This window comes from Lepidochelys kempii, chromosome 16 (assembly GCF_965140285.1).
Source record: "Lepidochelys kempii isolate rLepKem1 chromosome 16, rLepKem1.hap1, whole genome shotgun sequence".
NCBI classification, from domain to species: domain Eukaryota; kingdom Metazoa; phylum Chordata; order Testudines; family Cheloniidae; genus Lepidochelys; species Lepidochelys kempii.
In genome coordinates this window covers 26,304,092-26,316,413 of record NC_136395.1, presented here as the reverse complement: position 1 = coordinate 26,316,413, position 12,322 = coordinate 26,304,092, and the positions used below count along the sequence as shown (strand labels likewise).

The 12,322-nt window shown below is 42.6% G+C and overlaps 1 protein-coding gene across 6 annotated transcripts in view; it reads right to left on the bottom strand.

The window, feature by feature from the left end:
* NEK6 (NIMA related kinase 6) overlaps positions 1 to 5,687 on the bottom strand; it is a 106,914-nt gene extending 101,227 nt beyond the window's left edge. For 3 of the 6 annotated variants that reach the window (XM_073314017.2, XM_073314014.2, XM_073314018.2), the window contains exon 1: positions 5,541 to 5,683. The gene's annotated coding sequence lies outside the window, so the exon portion shown is untranslated. Of the gene's footprint in view, positions 1 to 5,425; positions 5,502 to 5,540 lie in introns of those variants that run through there. The other 3 variants (XM_073314021.2, XM_073314020.2, XM_073314015.2) reach the window with 3 other exon arrangements.
* Positions 5,688 to 12,322: the final 6,635 nt, after the last annotated feature.

Here is a 12,322-nt window from a genome sequence, read left to right as displayed (position 1 = left end):
AATGATTTTCCAAGGCAAAAGGGGGAGTCTGTGTCAGAGATAGAACTGCACTTCAATAGTTAGTGGCTCCCAATTCTCTGCTCAGACCACACTATCATGCCTCTCTCTCTCTCTATGAAGTACAATCAATGTACAAAAACTCAATATAAAATTCTAAAGATGTTAAGAATATGTTAGGTTTCAGAGTAGCAGCCGTGTTAGTCTGTATTCGCAAAAAGAAAAGGAGCTCACTTCATCGGATGCATTCCGATGAAGTGAGCTGTAGCTCACAAAAGCTCATGCTCAAATAAATGTTAGTCTCAAAGGTGCCACAAGTACTCCTTTTCTTTTTAAGAATATGTTAATACATGATTTTTATCTTGACCTTATCACTAGGAGGTTACTCAACATGCTAAGCCACAATGCAAAAAGGAAAGTTTGTTTAAAAATTAAAAGCCAGCCTGTTTTCTGTAATGAACTTCCATTGATTTCTGATCTGGTAGAGATTAAACCAAGTTTCACAGCTGTCAGAGCCATGAACTGCCTCTTCCACATCATGCAAATCTATCAGCAGTAAATTAGAAAATGTTTAAATCACACAGTTATAAGACTAGCCTCGTTTCTGAGATGCTGTGTCCCCCAACTAAACACTGTTTCATTAAAGACTGTTTTGTTGCTCAGTATTACATCTTACATTGATGTCCACAGTTCTGTAATTCATTGTTCAACTTTTGCTTGTGTTTTCCTTGTGTAATGCAACTCCCTCATCCCTTCCAACATGCACACTGACAACTTTTCTTGCATTAAACATAAATTGAAGATGTTTGTATTTTTCACTTCTTACCCTATTTACCCTGCTGACTGTTCTAATTTACATTGTCTGATTTTTTTATGTTTGCTTGTTGAAGTCAATTTCTCAGTGCCTTGATGTGAAAGATATTTAGCACTTATGGCTCCTCCCATCTTCAAAGATCTGTATGCATATCACCTAATTAATCTTCACAGCACATCTTGGAGCTGAAATATTCACATTTTACAGAGGAGGAAATTGAGGTGGAGAGGCTGAAGGAAAAGTCGGAATCAGGGGGTTCTGGCTCTTAATCCGGTGCTCAGAGTACTATATCGTACTATGTAATTAATGTGAATAGACCACACAATGCAAGAAATATCTTCCATTTAAAGCCTTTCAAGACATCAAAAATCTCTGAATAAAACCAAAAAGCACTTTGTTAGGTAAATCACAAAACAATTTTCAGATCATTTGCTACTGCTGCTCTTCCTCCTTCATGGGGAGCGATTAGAAAAGATAATTTAGGCCAAAAGTATTCAGTACAAAGTATAAATTTGTATCATACACCTGAACAGTGACTGTCAGGCAGGAGGGGGAAAGCAGGTGTTATAAACAAACTCAATTTCCAGAGCAGACATGGGCATACAGGTTTTGAATTGTTATTAATTTTGCCCACTTTTCACAGAACTAAACAAAACTGAAATTTCATAAACTTTAATAAAATTATTTGAGCATAAGCTTTCGTGAGCTACAGCTCACTTCATCGGATGCATACTGATATGCATACAGTATGCATCCGATGAAGTGAGCTGTAGCTCACGAAAGCTTATGCTCAAATAAATTGGTTAGTCTCTAAGGTGCCACAAGTACTCCTTTTCTTTTTGCGAATACAGACTAGCAAGGCTGTTACTCTGAAACCTGTCATAAACTTTAATGAGAAACTGAACAGTTCAGAACACTGTAACCAGAACTCACAATCAAGTTATTGTGACATTCTTCTCCTTAGTTGAATTATATGTCTTTCATGGAGATGGAGGAGGGATGACAGTGTTTTTGCATGTTAGTACCCATAACTAGGATTATTAAAACAGAGGAAAAAATGTTGATTTTGTACTAATGAGTTCCTCTTTGGGTTGTAAAAATCACTTGCATTTTGAAATCTCACTTCTCACTGGAAATACTTCTCTTCCATTAGTGAAGGCTTCCCCCATCCCCCATTATTTTTAAAATATAAGCCATAGGAAATAGTACAGCAGCCCCAGCCTAAAACAAGTTCCTTTTAAAACAAACAAAAAAGAACTTGGTTCTCAGACAGAAAATCTACAGGAATAAAATTATTCTGACAATAAAAGTTTGACTCTGTGTCAAGAAATATGTCAAAATATCAACACGGTTTAAACGTCACATACATTAAATGTTTCCTTGTACTGCTTCCTAAAATATTACTGGAGACAAGTGGGAGGACAGGAAGAAGTTCATATGAGGAATTTGCATCAACGAACTTTCAATTGTCATAGTATTTCCTATCAGATTATTTATTCTGTGAAATACCGTAAAACTCTCATTGATAAAAATATACAGACAGATGGAGTTGTTTAGAAAGCTGTTCATCATTCTAAAATAGTGCAAATCACACTTTGGATTGAAGAACACGTTAAAGAAAATGGCATTTCACTGTTCAGCCCAAACCAAATATTCCAACTACAGAGAGATTTTTGTCTCTCCAAATGTACTAATTTTATTCCAGATATACTATACACCATTTAAGAATAACAGAAAATAAAGCACTCTAAGACTAGTTAGACTCCTCTCCCTTAAAATGTTCAGCAGAATGTTAAAAAACAATAAACAGAAAAGTCCCCAAATGGAAAATGTCTGGAGGTAGAGAAGTTCTCAGACTAGAGTCCATAGACTAACCAGTGATTGCAGAGCTCTATCCATGGCACATGACCACAGAAGAGAAGGCAGTAGAGAAGGTAAGGGATTTTAGAGTAGTGGGTATCAACTTTTCGAGACTACTGTATCCCTTTCAACTTTCTGAATTGTCTTGTGTACCCCCAAGTTTCACCTCACTTAAAAACTTACAAAATCAGACATAAAAATACAAGTCTCACCGCACACTATTACTGAAAAATTGCTTACTTTCTCATTACCACCATATAATTATAAAATAAATCAATTGAAATATAAATATTGTACTTACATTTCAGTGTATAGTATACAGAGCAGTATAAACAAATCAGTGTCTATGAAATTTTAGTTTGTACTGACTTCGCTAGTGCTTTCTAAGTAGTCTGCTGTAAAACAAGGCAAGTATCTAACTGAGTTGATGTACCCCCTGGAAGACCTCTGCGTACCCCCATGGGTACATGTACCCCTGATTGAGAACCACTATTTTATACGATAGTAGAGCACCTATTGCATGAGGTGATTTCTCTCTCCCAGATCAGAATAGAAATATATGGGAACCACTGGCTAAGGCATGTGTATCTGGCAGCACCACCATCTCGAATGTAAAAAAAAAAAAAAAAAAAAAAAAAGTGCAATCTGACACCAACCCACATAAAACCACACAAATAGCCCTATTTTTAGAGTAAATTTTAACTTTGCTTAACTCCAGAAGCAATGTTGCCTACTAACACCTTTCCTAACAGCACTTATAGATCAGCAAACCTCCAACAAAGAGGGGAAAATACTGCACTTTGGTGTCATTTCAACTCTTTTCTCAGATTTGTCCAGATATGGGTTAGCCCCAAAATCAAGAGTTGCAGTAAATTGGGAAAGTCACAAGGCCAAAAGGAGCCCTGGCACTATCACTCAACACTTCTCAAATTTCTTCAAAGATTATTTATCTCCTCCTCCTCTCTCTGCCTCTCATATTTACATTGTTTCTTTCCCCTACATTAAGACTGATGTCCACATGTTCCCAGTCCACTAGCACATTGCTCTGTGACACTATGATGCTATTCTTGACAGTAAGTTCTAGTCCAGGGGTTCTCAACCTTTCTATTTCTGAGGCCCCCTCAACATGCTATAAAAACTCCACGGCCCACCTGTGCCACAACAGCTGTTTTTCTGCATATAAAAGCCAGGGCCTGCATTAGGGGGTAGCAAACACCGCAGCTGCCTGGTGCCCCAAGCCACAGGGGGCCACTGTGAAGCTACATTGCTCAGGCTTTGGCTTCAGCCCCAAGTGATGAGGTTCAGAGCTCTGGGCTTCAGACCCTGTGGTGGGGCTTCAGCTTTCCGCCCTGGGCCCCAGTGAGTCTAACACTGTCCCTATTTGGCAGACCCCCTGAAGCCTGCTCGTGGCCCCCTGTAGGCCCCAGACGCCTGGTTGAGAACCACTGTCCAATCTAGTCTGTTATGGACTAGTCTCCCAGAGGAAGTGGTGGAAGCCCTATTTGCCTGGAACATTTAGAACGAACAAAGCACAAAAATATACATTAGGAAACAACCCTGCACTAGCTCTGTAGAGGGTGGGAAGAAATAATAGATCCTCATAGGACTTTTCCATGTCTAACTCTATGACTCTAGTCCTTTTCTCCTAATGATACCACAAACACCTGCCTGGATGCTACACAAAGACACCATCTAAGGAAACTAAGGAAGGCAAGTTTAGGGAGCGGGAAAGACTCCAGAACATTGTTCCTGAGCATTACACCCAAGCCAGTCACTAACCTGGCCACTAAATACATTCAAAAAGTGACAGAGTGGAGACAGGTGCCCCAAAAGGAGAGAGCAGCACATCCTGTTCTCCTGCGACATGGACCTTCCCCCGGCCCCTGCAGCACAGCAGCAAGTCCACGAGCCCTCCCCAAAGGCCCTGAGGCCAGTGGCCAGTCCACATGCCCCCACCACAGGCCTTCCCCAGCCCCCTGCAGGCCAGCCCATGGGCCACGAGCCTTTGCCAAGCCCAGGCAGGACGGTGGTCAGCCTGCATGCCTGGTCCCCGGGGCTCAGTTCACCCACACACACACAGAGCACACACACCCCGCAACACCCCCTCCCCCACCACACACACACAGAGCACACACACACACACCTCCCCCACCACACACACCCCCCGCAACACCCCCCTCCCCCACCACACACACACACACAGAGCGCACACACACACACCCCCCCGCAACACCCCCCTCCCCCACCACACACTCAGAGCACACACACCCCGCAACACACACCCCCACCACACACACACACACATCGCGCACACACCCCCACCACACACACACACACAGAGCGCACACACACACCCCCCGCAACACCCCCTCCCCCACCACACACACACAGAGCACACACACCCCGCAACACACACCCCCACCACACACACACACACACAGCGCGCACACCCCCACCACACACACACACACACAGCGCGCACACCACCCCGCAACACCCCCCTCCCCCACCACACACACACAGAGCGCACACACACACACCCCTCCCCCACCACACACACACCCCGCAACACACCCCCTCCCCCTCCCCCACCACACACACACACACACACACCCCGCAACACACACCCCTCCCCCCCACACACAACACACAACACACACCCCTCCCCCCCACACACAACACACAACACACACCCCTCCCCCCCCACACACAACACACAACACACACCCCTCCCCCCCCACACACAACACCCACCCCTCCCGCCACGCCACGCAGACACTTGTTGCCTCCCGGGAGGGCCCCGCCGCGGTCGGGCGGGCGGCTCAGGGTGGCCCCGGCGGGCGCTGGGGTGGCCCCGGGCGGCCCCTACCTGGGCTGGAGGCGCGGCGGCGAGTCCCGCAGCCCCGCTCCGAGTCCGCGGCGGCGAGTCCCGGACACAACTTGGCCGCGCGCTCCCGACGCCCCCACCCGGGCCCGCGCCTCTTGCTCGGCTCCCTCCCCCTACGCGGGCGCGCGCAGCCCCGGCTGCCACGCAGGCCCTGCCGCCCGGGAGCGCGCCCCGGCCTGGCCCGGGCCCAGAGCTGGGGGTGGGGGTGGGGGCGGGGCCGGTCCCCCCCCACGGGGCTCCACCCGGGGTGGCTCTGCCCGCCCCAGCCCGCGGGCCCGGCTGAGACCCCCTGGGCGCGCGGGGTCCGGCCCGAGGCGGGGGAGCATGGCGGCGCCAGGCCTGTGAAGGCTCCGCTCAGGGAGGGCCCAGGCCGCGGCAGGGCAAGGGCTGGGCCCCCGAGGGGCACGGGCGGGGGCCCCGGGGCTCGCGGGGGTGCAGTGGGAGGTACCCGGCCCCCCAGCTCTCTGCCTGGGCCCGGCTGGGAGGCAGGAGGCTGCCCGGGGGCTTGCCTGGGCCATGCGAGCAAAAGCGGGAACAGCGCCTGAGCCCTCAGCGTTTGTACAGCGCCTGACACAGGGACCCCAAACCCACCCGAGGCCTGTGGGTGCTACTCCCAAGGCTGTGCTGGAGGGGAACCAGGACTGCTCCTAGCTCGGGCCTGGCTGGCTGTTGGACTTCTCCAAGGGAGACTTAAATCCTGCCAGAATGGGCCTGACTACTGATATAAATAATAGAGAGAAATTTACCTGCAAGTTTGTTTAACTTCTGTTTTTAACTTGTGGGTTTTTCCACATCCTAAGATGAGTCATAGCAACAGCAAAACTGTACTGTGGAAAACAGAATTAGAAATGCCCTCCCACCACCATCACAGTCTCATCACCTTTACTCCCACGGAAAATTATGTTCTCAAATGCTTTATATGTCAGGAGACAATGCTCACGTCTTTTGCCCTTGAGACTGACAGGATGCACATATGTACCTAATCATTTTGTTAATTTATACCTTTGGTTTCCCCCTTGTGATCCAGATAAAATTCCCCTCCACCTCTGTGGTTAACAGGAAATGAGCAGTGACAGTGAGAGAGTTAGAAATTAGTTGTAACAGAGACAAAACAATAGATTTAGAGTTTTCTTTCCCTAACATTTACATTTTTCTTTTCCTATTGATGTATGTACATAATGTCCAGTCAAAAGACACTTAAGTGCCCCATCTTACAAGCACACATGCACTAAACATTAAGGACAATGTGAGTAGTTCCACTGAAGTCAGCGGGACTAGTTTTTATAAAAATAAGCCTTGAATAAGTGGGTAGAGGATTGGGGCCTTAGTCCAAGTCTAAAATTTAGGCTTTGCTATACATTTAATATGATTTTTCAAAACAAAAGGAACAGAAATATTTCCATTTAGTTTTTCTTTTTTTAATAAAATACTATTTTGTAGAGAAGGGTAGATTTAAACATCCCTCTGCTCTGTTTTAAAACTAAATGTGATAGTGTTTTTTACTAGTGAAAGAGAACACAAAGGTGAAATTAACTAGAAATAGAAGTGAAATTAACCACTCTCATTTCATTGTTTATGCTTCTCACCCAGCTTTGACAAACAGTTTATATGATGAAAAATACATTTGCTTTGTAAAATTATGTTTTTGTAAACTAAAGTCTAGTCTACACTCAAAAAAGGTTTGCTGGTATAGCTACACAGGTGTATTCTTACAAAAACCTTCCGAGGGCACAAGCATACAGCTTACACAGGCAAGAAAAGTGTTGTTAGTATAGCTTATACAAGTTTGATGAGCAAAATAAATTATACCAGCAAAAGCACTTTTATGCCAATATAACTTCAACTACACTAGGGCTTTTGCAAGTATAAAAATGGTGCAACACAATCATGCCCATAACCAAAATTGCTATACCAGCAAACATTTCTACTTTTAAACTTGCCCTAAAGTGTCAAACGGTCCCCTATTCTTTGCAAACAAGTCTCAGAACTGAAAAATTCATTACACCAAACATGTCTTACAATATATTTACCCATAAAAAGTAATATGTAAGGTATCTACATAAAACATATGACTATCAAGACAATCGTGAAATGTATGTACCGGTAATATTAAGGAATAGTGTAACTATATGGAAAGTATGCTTTATGGACTCGGAGTAAAAGTTTGTCACCAGAGGATAAGTCGTCTTGGTGGCCAATTCGAAAAGGAGGGAGCTGTCATCCTGACTTATTTAGCCAGTGAGATAATGCAAGGCTCAGTTGTCTTGCTTTATTCCTTCCTAAGATTATCAATAGAAAACCATTAGACACAACTGCAAACAATCAAAACCACTTGGAGGTAAAAAAGGAACATTACAACAGATCTGTTTGCCCTGACTATGAATAAAGACGAAAGACTATTTCAGTATAACAGAGGAGGGGGGAAACCCTCTACATCCTTTCACCGAGGAGACATCCTGGTTCTCCTGAAAAATTGGATCCTGATTCCAGCCAGCCAGCTCTGCAACAGACTGAACTTTGAGGGGAAAAACTACTTTATTAGATAGGAAAGGTAACTTAAGCGTAGACCCAGGTTCACATTTTTTATTTTGTTTTCTATTGTAAATGAGTTTCTACCACTCTCTTTCTCGTTTCTAGTTAACCCTCCATTCTTTCTTAATAAAACAAAAGTAAGTTTACCTGTGAGCGCTTATGAATCAACAGGACCAGTGATTTAACGTAAAACTACTAAACTGGGTCACACTGTTTCCTTGGGTTGCAGAAGATTTGGGATTTCTGAGAGTAGACAGTGTCAGGGACTAGATATCACAGAGGAACAATTCAAAGAGATTTGGGGTTCACCTGTTGTTAACCTGCAAGACAAAGACAAGGCTGGTGTAGCCCAGAGGCAAATCCTTGAGTGACTAACAAGTTGGCAATGTCAGGGAGCTAACAACCAGTTACCACAAGCAAGACTCCCTCACACTGGAGTCCTGGGGTAAGAGGGTGACTCACAGTCCTGGGTACCCCAAGAACCATCACACAAGGCATTATGCTTTTTAACATTAGTGATAGATACATACATGTATCAGCTAGGCAGGGTTTTCCATCTTTCCCACAATACCCACTCCTGTTTGATTTCAACATATCTTCCTCACATGTATGTTTAATAGTGAAATTCAGGCAAAAGGTAGCTTTGAAGGAGCTCTTTAGTTCTCAAGGAGTGCCCCCAAAGGAGCATTGTTTCGGGCTTGGGTGTAACTATACAGATCTAAGGGGCAGTTTTAACATTTTATTGATTTCTCACCTTTGACTTCCATTCCTCAGTGGTTCCATTTGTATTTTCTCCTAAAAAGGAGGATTTCTCATCATATGTTGTTGTTACCCTGCATGTGGATTTGACCTACCAGACAATGTGACCAGTCAAACCAGACTGGTTTTTTAACACAGGATGATAGGCACGTGGGGCAGAACATTCAGCAAACACACAGCAAACTCCCACACGTTGTGACAAAATTATCAATAATATCCCACCTGCTCTGTTCCTTAAACCTCTTGTGTTTAAGAGTTATTTTAGATACCCTGCAACTGGAATATAGTTGGCTTGAGAGGACAGTCCCAATAAGCAGTATCAAAGGTACCTTAACAATAACATCTTGTATTTTCAAAAAAAGAAAAGGAGGACTTGTGGCACTTTAAAGTGCCACAAGTCCTCCTTTTCTTTTTGCGAATACAGACTAACATGGCTGCTCCTCTGAAACCTATCTTGTATTTTGTTATTTATTATTTGCATTGAGGTAGTATCTACAGGCCTACCTCTGAGATTGGGGCAGCACTACACTAGGTACTGCGTACCCCCACACACAGACACCCCTGTCCTCCTTCCTAAACCAATGTTCTCTTACATAAAGAGATTACAATTTAAATAGAATAGCATTTTAGATTTGTAGAAGAGCCACCTGTCTTTGCAGACAGTCTGACCACAGCATGTAAATCAGTGCCATACGGAACCTGTTACCAGACACATTTTGGTTAGAATAAGTTATTTTTTCCTGTAAGTTTATCTTGTGTGCTTTCATAAGCTCCAAGATAAGTTTCTATTTTGCATTAAACTGAAACTTCATGACAAACCTTGGCTTAAATTACTGAGTTTATCAAATGAAATTCCTAGTTTCAGGCAAACTTTTTGCCAGAACAATGCCACCTCTGGAATCCAGAGACGAGAAGATATAGCAAAAGGTTTGTGTAAATTGAAGGCAATTGCATCAGTAGACCTGAAACCATTTGACCAGGGGAATTTGACTGGCTTGGAGTTTTGTTGCAAAAGTTTCTTCGACAACTCTAATGTAAACTCGGCTGTGTAGTCAGTTTGGGTACATGTAGACAAGACCCTTTCAGAGGCTCAAGTCCCTAATATGTCTGATACTTAAGATGTTGCAAGAGTATATACTATCTCCTTGAACATTTTGGATAATGTAAAGAGTTTTCTCTCATGGGTACAGATGCTTGCACAGCTATGCTATGCTTCTCACTAGAGACAGAGTAATAGACACACCAGATGGAAACTAAGAGGCCACCTGGTTTTAAAGCAAATTATATCATCAGTCCATCAATACAAAATCTGAAACATAAGGGAAGTGCTTAGAGTGAAACAAAATGAATTCAGTTTTTTTACCCAAACTCAATTTTCCCAAGATCGGTGGAGCATAGTCTTTCTAATATGGACAGAGGTGTAAGGACTTGTTAAGTGTGTAACATCAAATGAAACACAAGAGAATTTTTAGTTATTCTGTTTTCAGTTACTGTCCTTCTAGGCAGTAAAGAAGCCTTTAAATATGAGCTACATTCTTGTGCACCACTCCAACATCCAGGCTCTTTTATTGCCGAGTTAGACAGACCAGACAGAATTACTTTAGATTACCAACAGAATTCAATTATAAAAGAAAATTTAATTTCCTCAATTAAGTCTCGACAGAGATGTGCCTAGTTTAATACAGTGCATTATTGTTCCATGTGAAATTCCTTTCTGAACAACCCAAATATGAAAGGAAAAATTTCAACAATAATTTTTTCTGGAAGTTTTGTGTGTCAAATATAATCAATTTTAAAACAAAGTTATTAATGGATCCTGCAGCTTGGCTCTGCACAGCAATGTTGAAAACTGTGTGCTTGAACACCCAAAGCTTCCTTTTAATTCAGTACAAGTGCTGACTGCCCAAGTATTGCGGTATTAGGCCTTTAAGTCTCTAAATCAACAAATATTTTGTGAACACCCATTTTAATGAAAGTACTGCCATTCACAGGTCTCATTAACCATTTTCATTTGATCAGATTAACTGTGGTACACAGTGCAGTTATGTGTTGATCTAGGGATCAGTTTAAGTCAAAGGTTAGGCTTTTTTGGGGGCGGGGGAGGAAGGGATTGCACAAATTAATAGAACAAACTGAAGAACTTAATTTTTTTAACCTAAATGAAAACAGTCTTATGTTTGGATACAAACAAGTCTTTATGTTTATAAAGCTCTGTGTATATGTTCTAATGGAAATATTTTGTAATGAAAACAAACAGCACTGTTTATGTGTTTCTTTAAAAATAAAGGGAATATGCAGCAGTGCAAACAGTGTTCGCAACCCAAACATTGCCCTAGGACATGTGAAACTAGCTAGTCTATTTTCATTGTCCAAACTGAATAAAGTGCAAAAAGTAAACACACAGCATAAATGGTGAACCACAAGTTAAATCTGATTTTTTTTTCTTTCAGTTTCAAATGATGCAGACAAAGAGAATTGTTTTAAAAAAAACTAGGATTTTTAACTGGCAGTAATCCTTAAGGATTTTACATCAACATACAGTCTGATGGATTGATTTTTAAAGTTTACTCTGAATGCTAAATGCTATTGTCATAGATTTCTTCATCCTTACTCCATTACTGGTGAAATCCTGGCTTCACTGACTAAAACAGACCCTGGATTTCACCTTATGTATCATATATGCATGCTGTCTTATTTGTTAGTTTTCTTCTTAACAGAGTATACTGTGAAAACTTCCTGCTAGGAGTTATTTTCAACAAACGTTTTTTCAACCCTAAATGAAAATAATAGACAACGTTTGGAGAAATGCTTTGGTCAAAGTAGAGAGAGAAGTCGGCTGCATATTCTCCTTTCTAGTTATAAAGCTGCAGCATGTCCTCTCTACACACAGTACATGCAGGCTACTTTCATAGCATATCTGCTGCATGCATGCTCCATTCTCATATTTCTGTAAGGTTTGAGTCCCAAAGGAAACATTAATGCTAAAGGAATGCATACCAGTATGTGACTAGTCTAAAAGTCAGTACAAAAAATCTCCACCAGATTGCCCAAAAAAATGCCTCTTTTTTTTACCAGATAAAGATCTGCAGATTGATCTCATGAGCATTTGTGCAGAAGTTTATTCTCAAACAGATAAAAGTGGGTGAAAAAAAAAATTCTTAGAATCAAAAGAGATTCAGAAAGAATTGGTGTTCAGAAAGATAGGGCAAACTAGACATGTCATATGACCCATAAAACAACTCCAGTCCAGCTGCCTGTGGATCTCATCAGGGAACCAGATGTGACCAGTGGCAGAATATCCTTCCCAGCATGGGATCTGGAGTACGTGATTGCCGTCCAGGAAAGGGGAGATGGGAAAATATGATTGAGAAAATGGCATGGTTTTAAATGTTTAATTGCTTAGAAGAAAGACACATTTTCTTTTACAGAAGAAAAGATGCTAGAAAGCAGGTTAGGGAAGGTGTCTGGAGAAA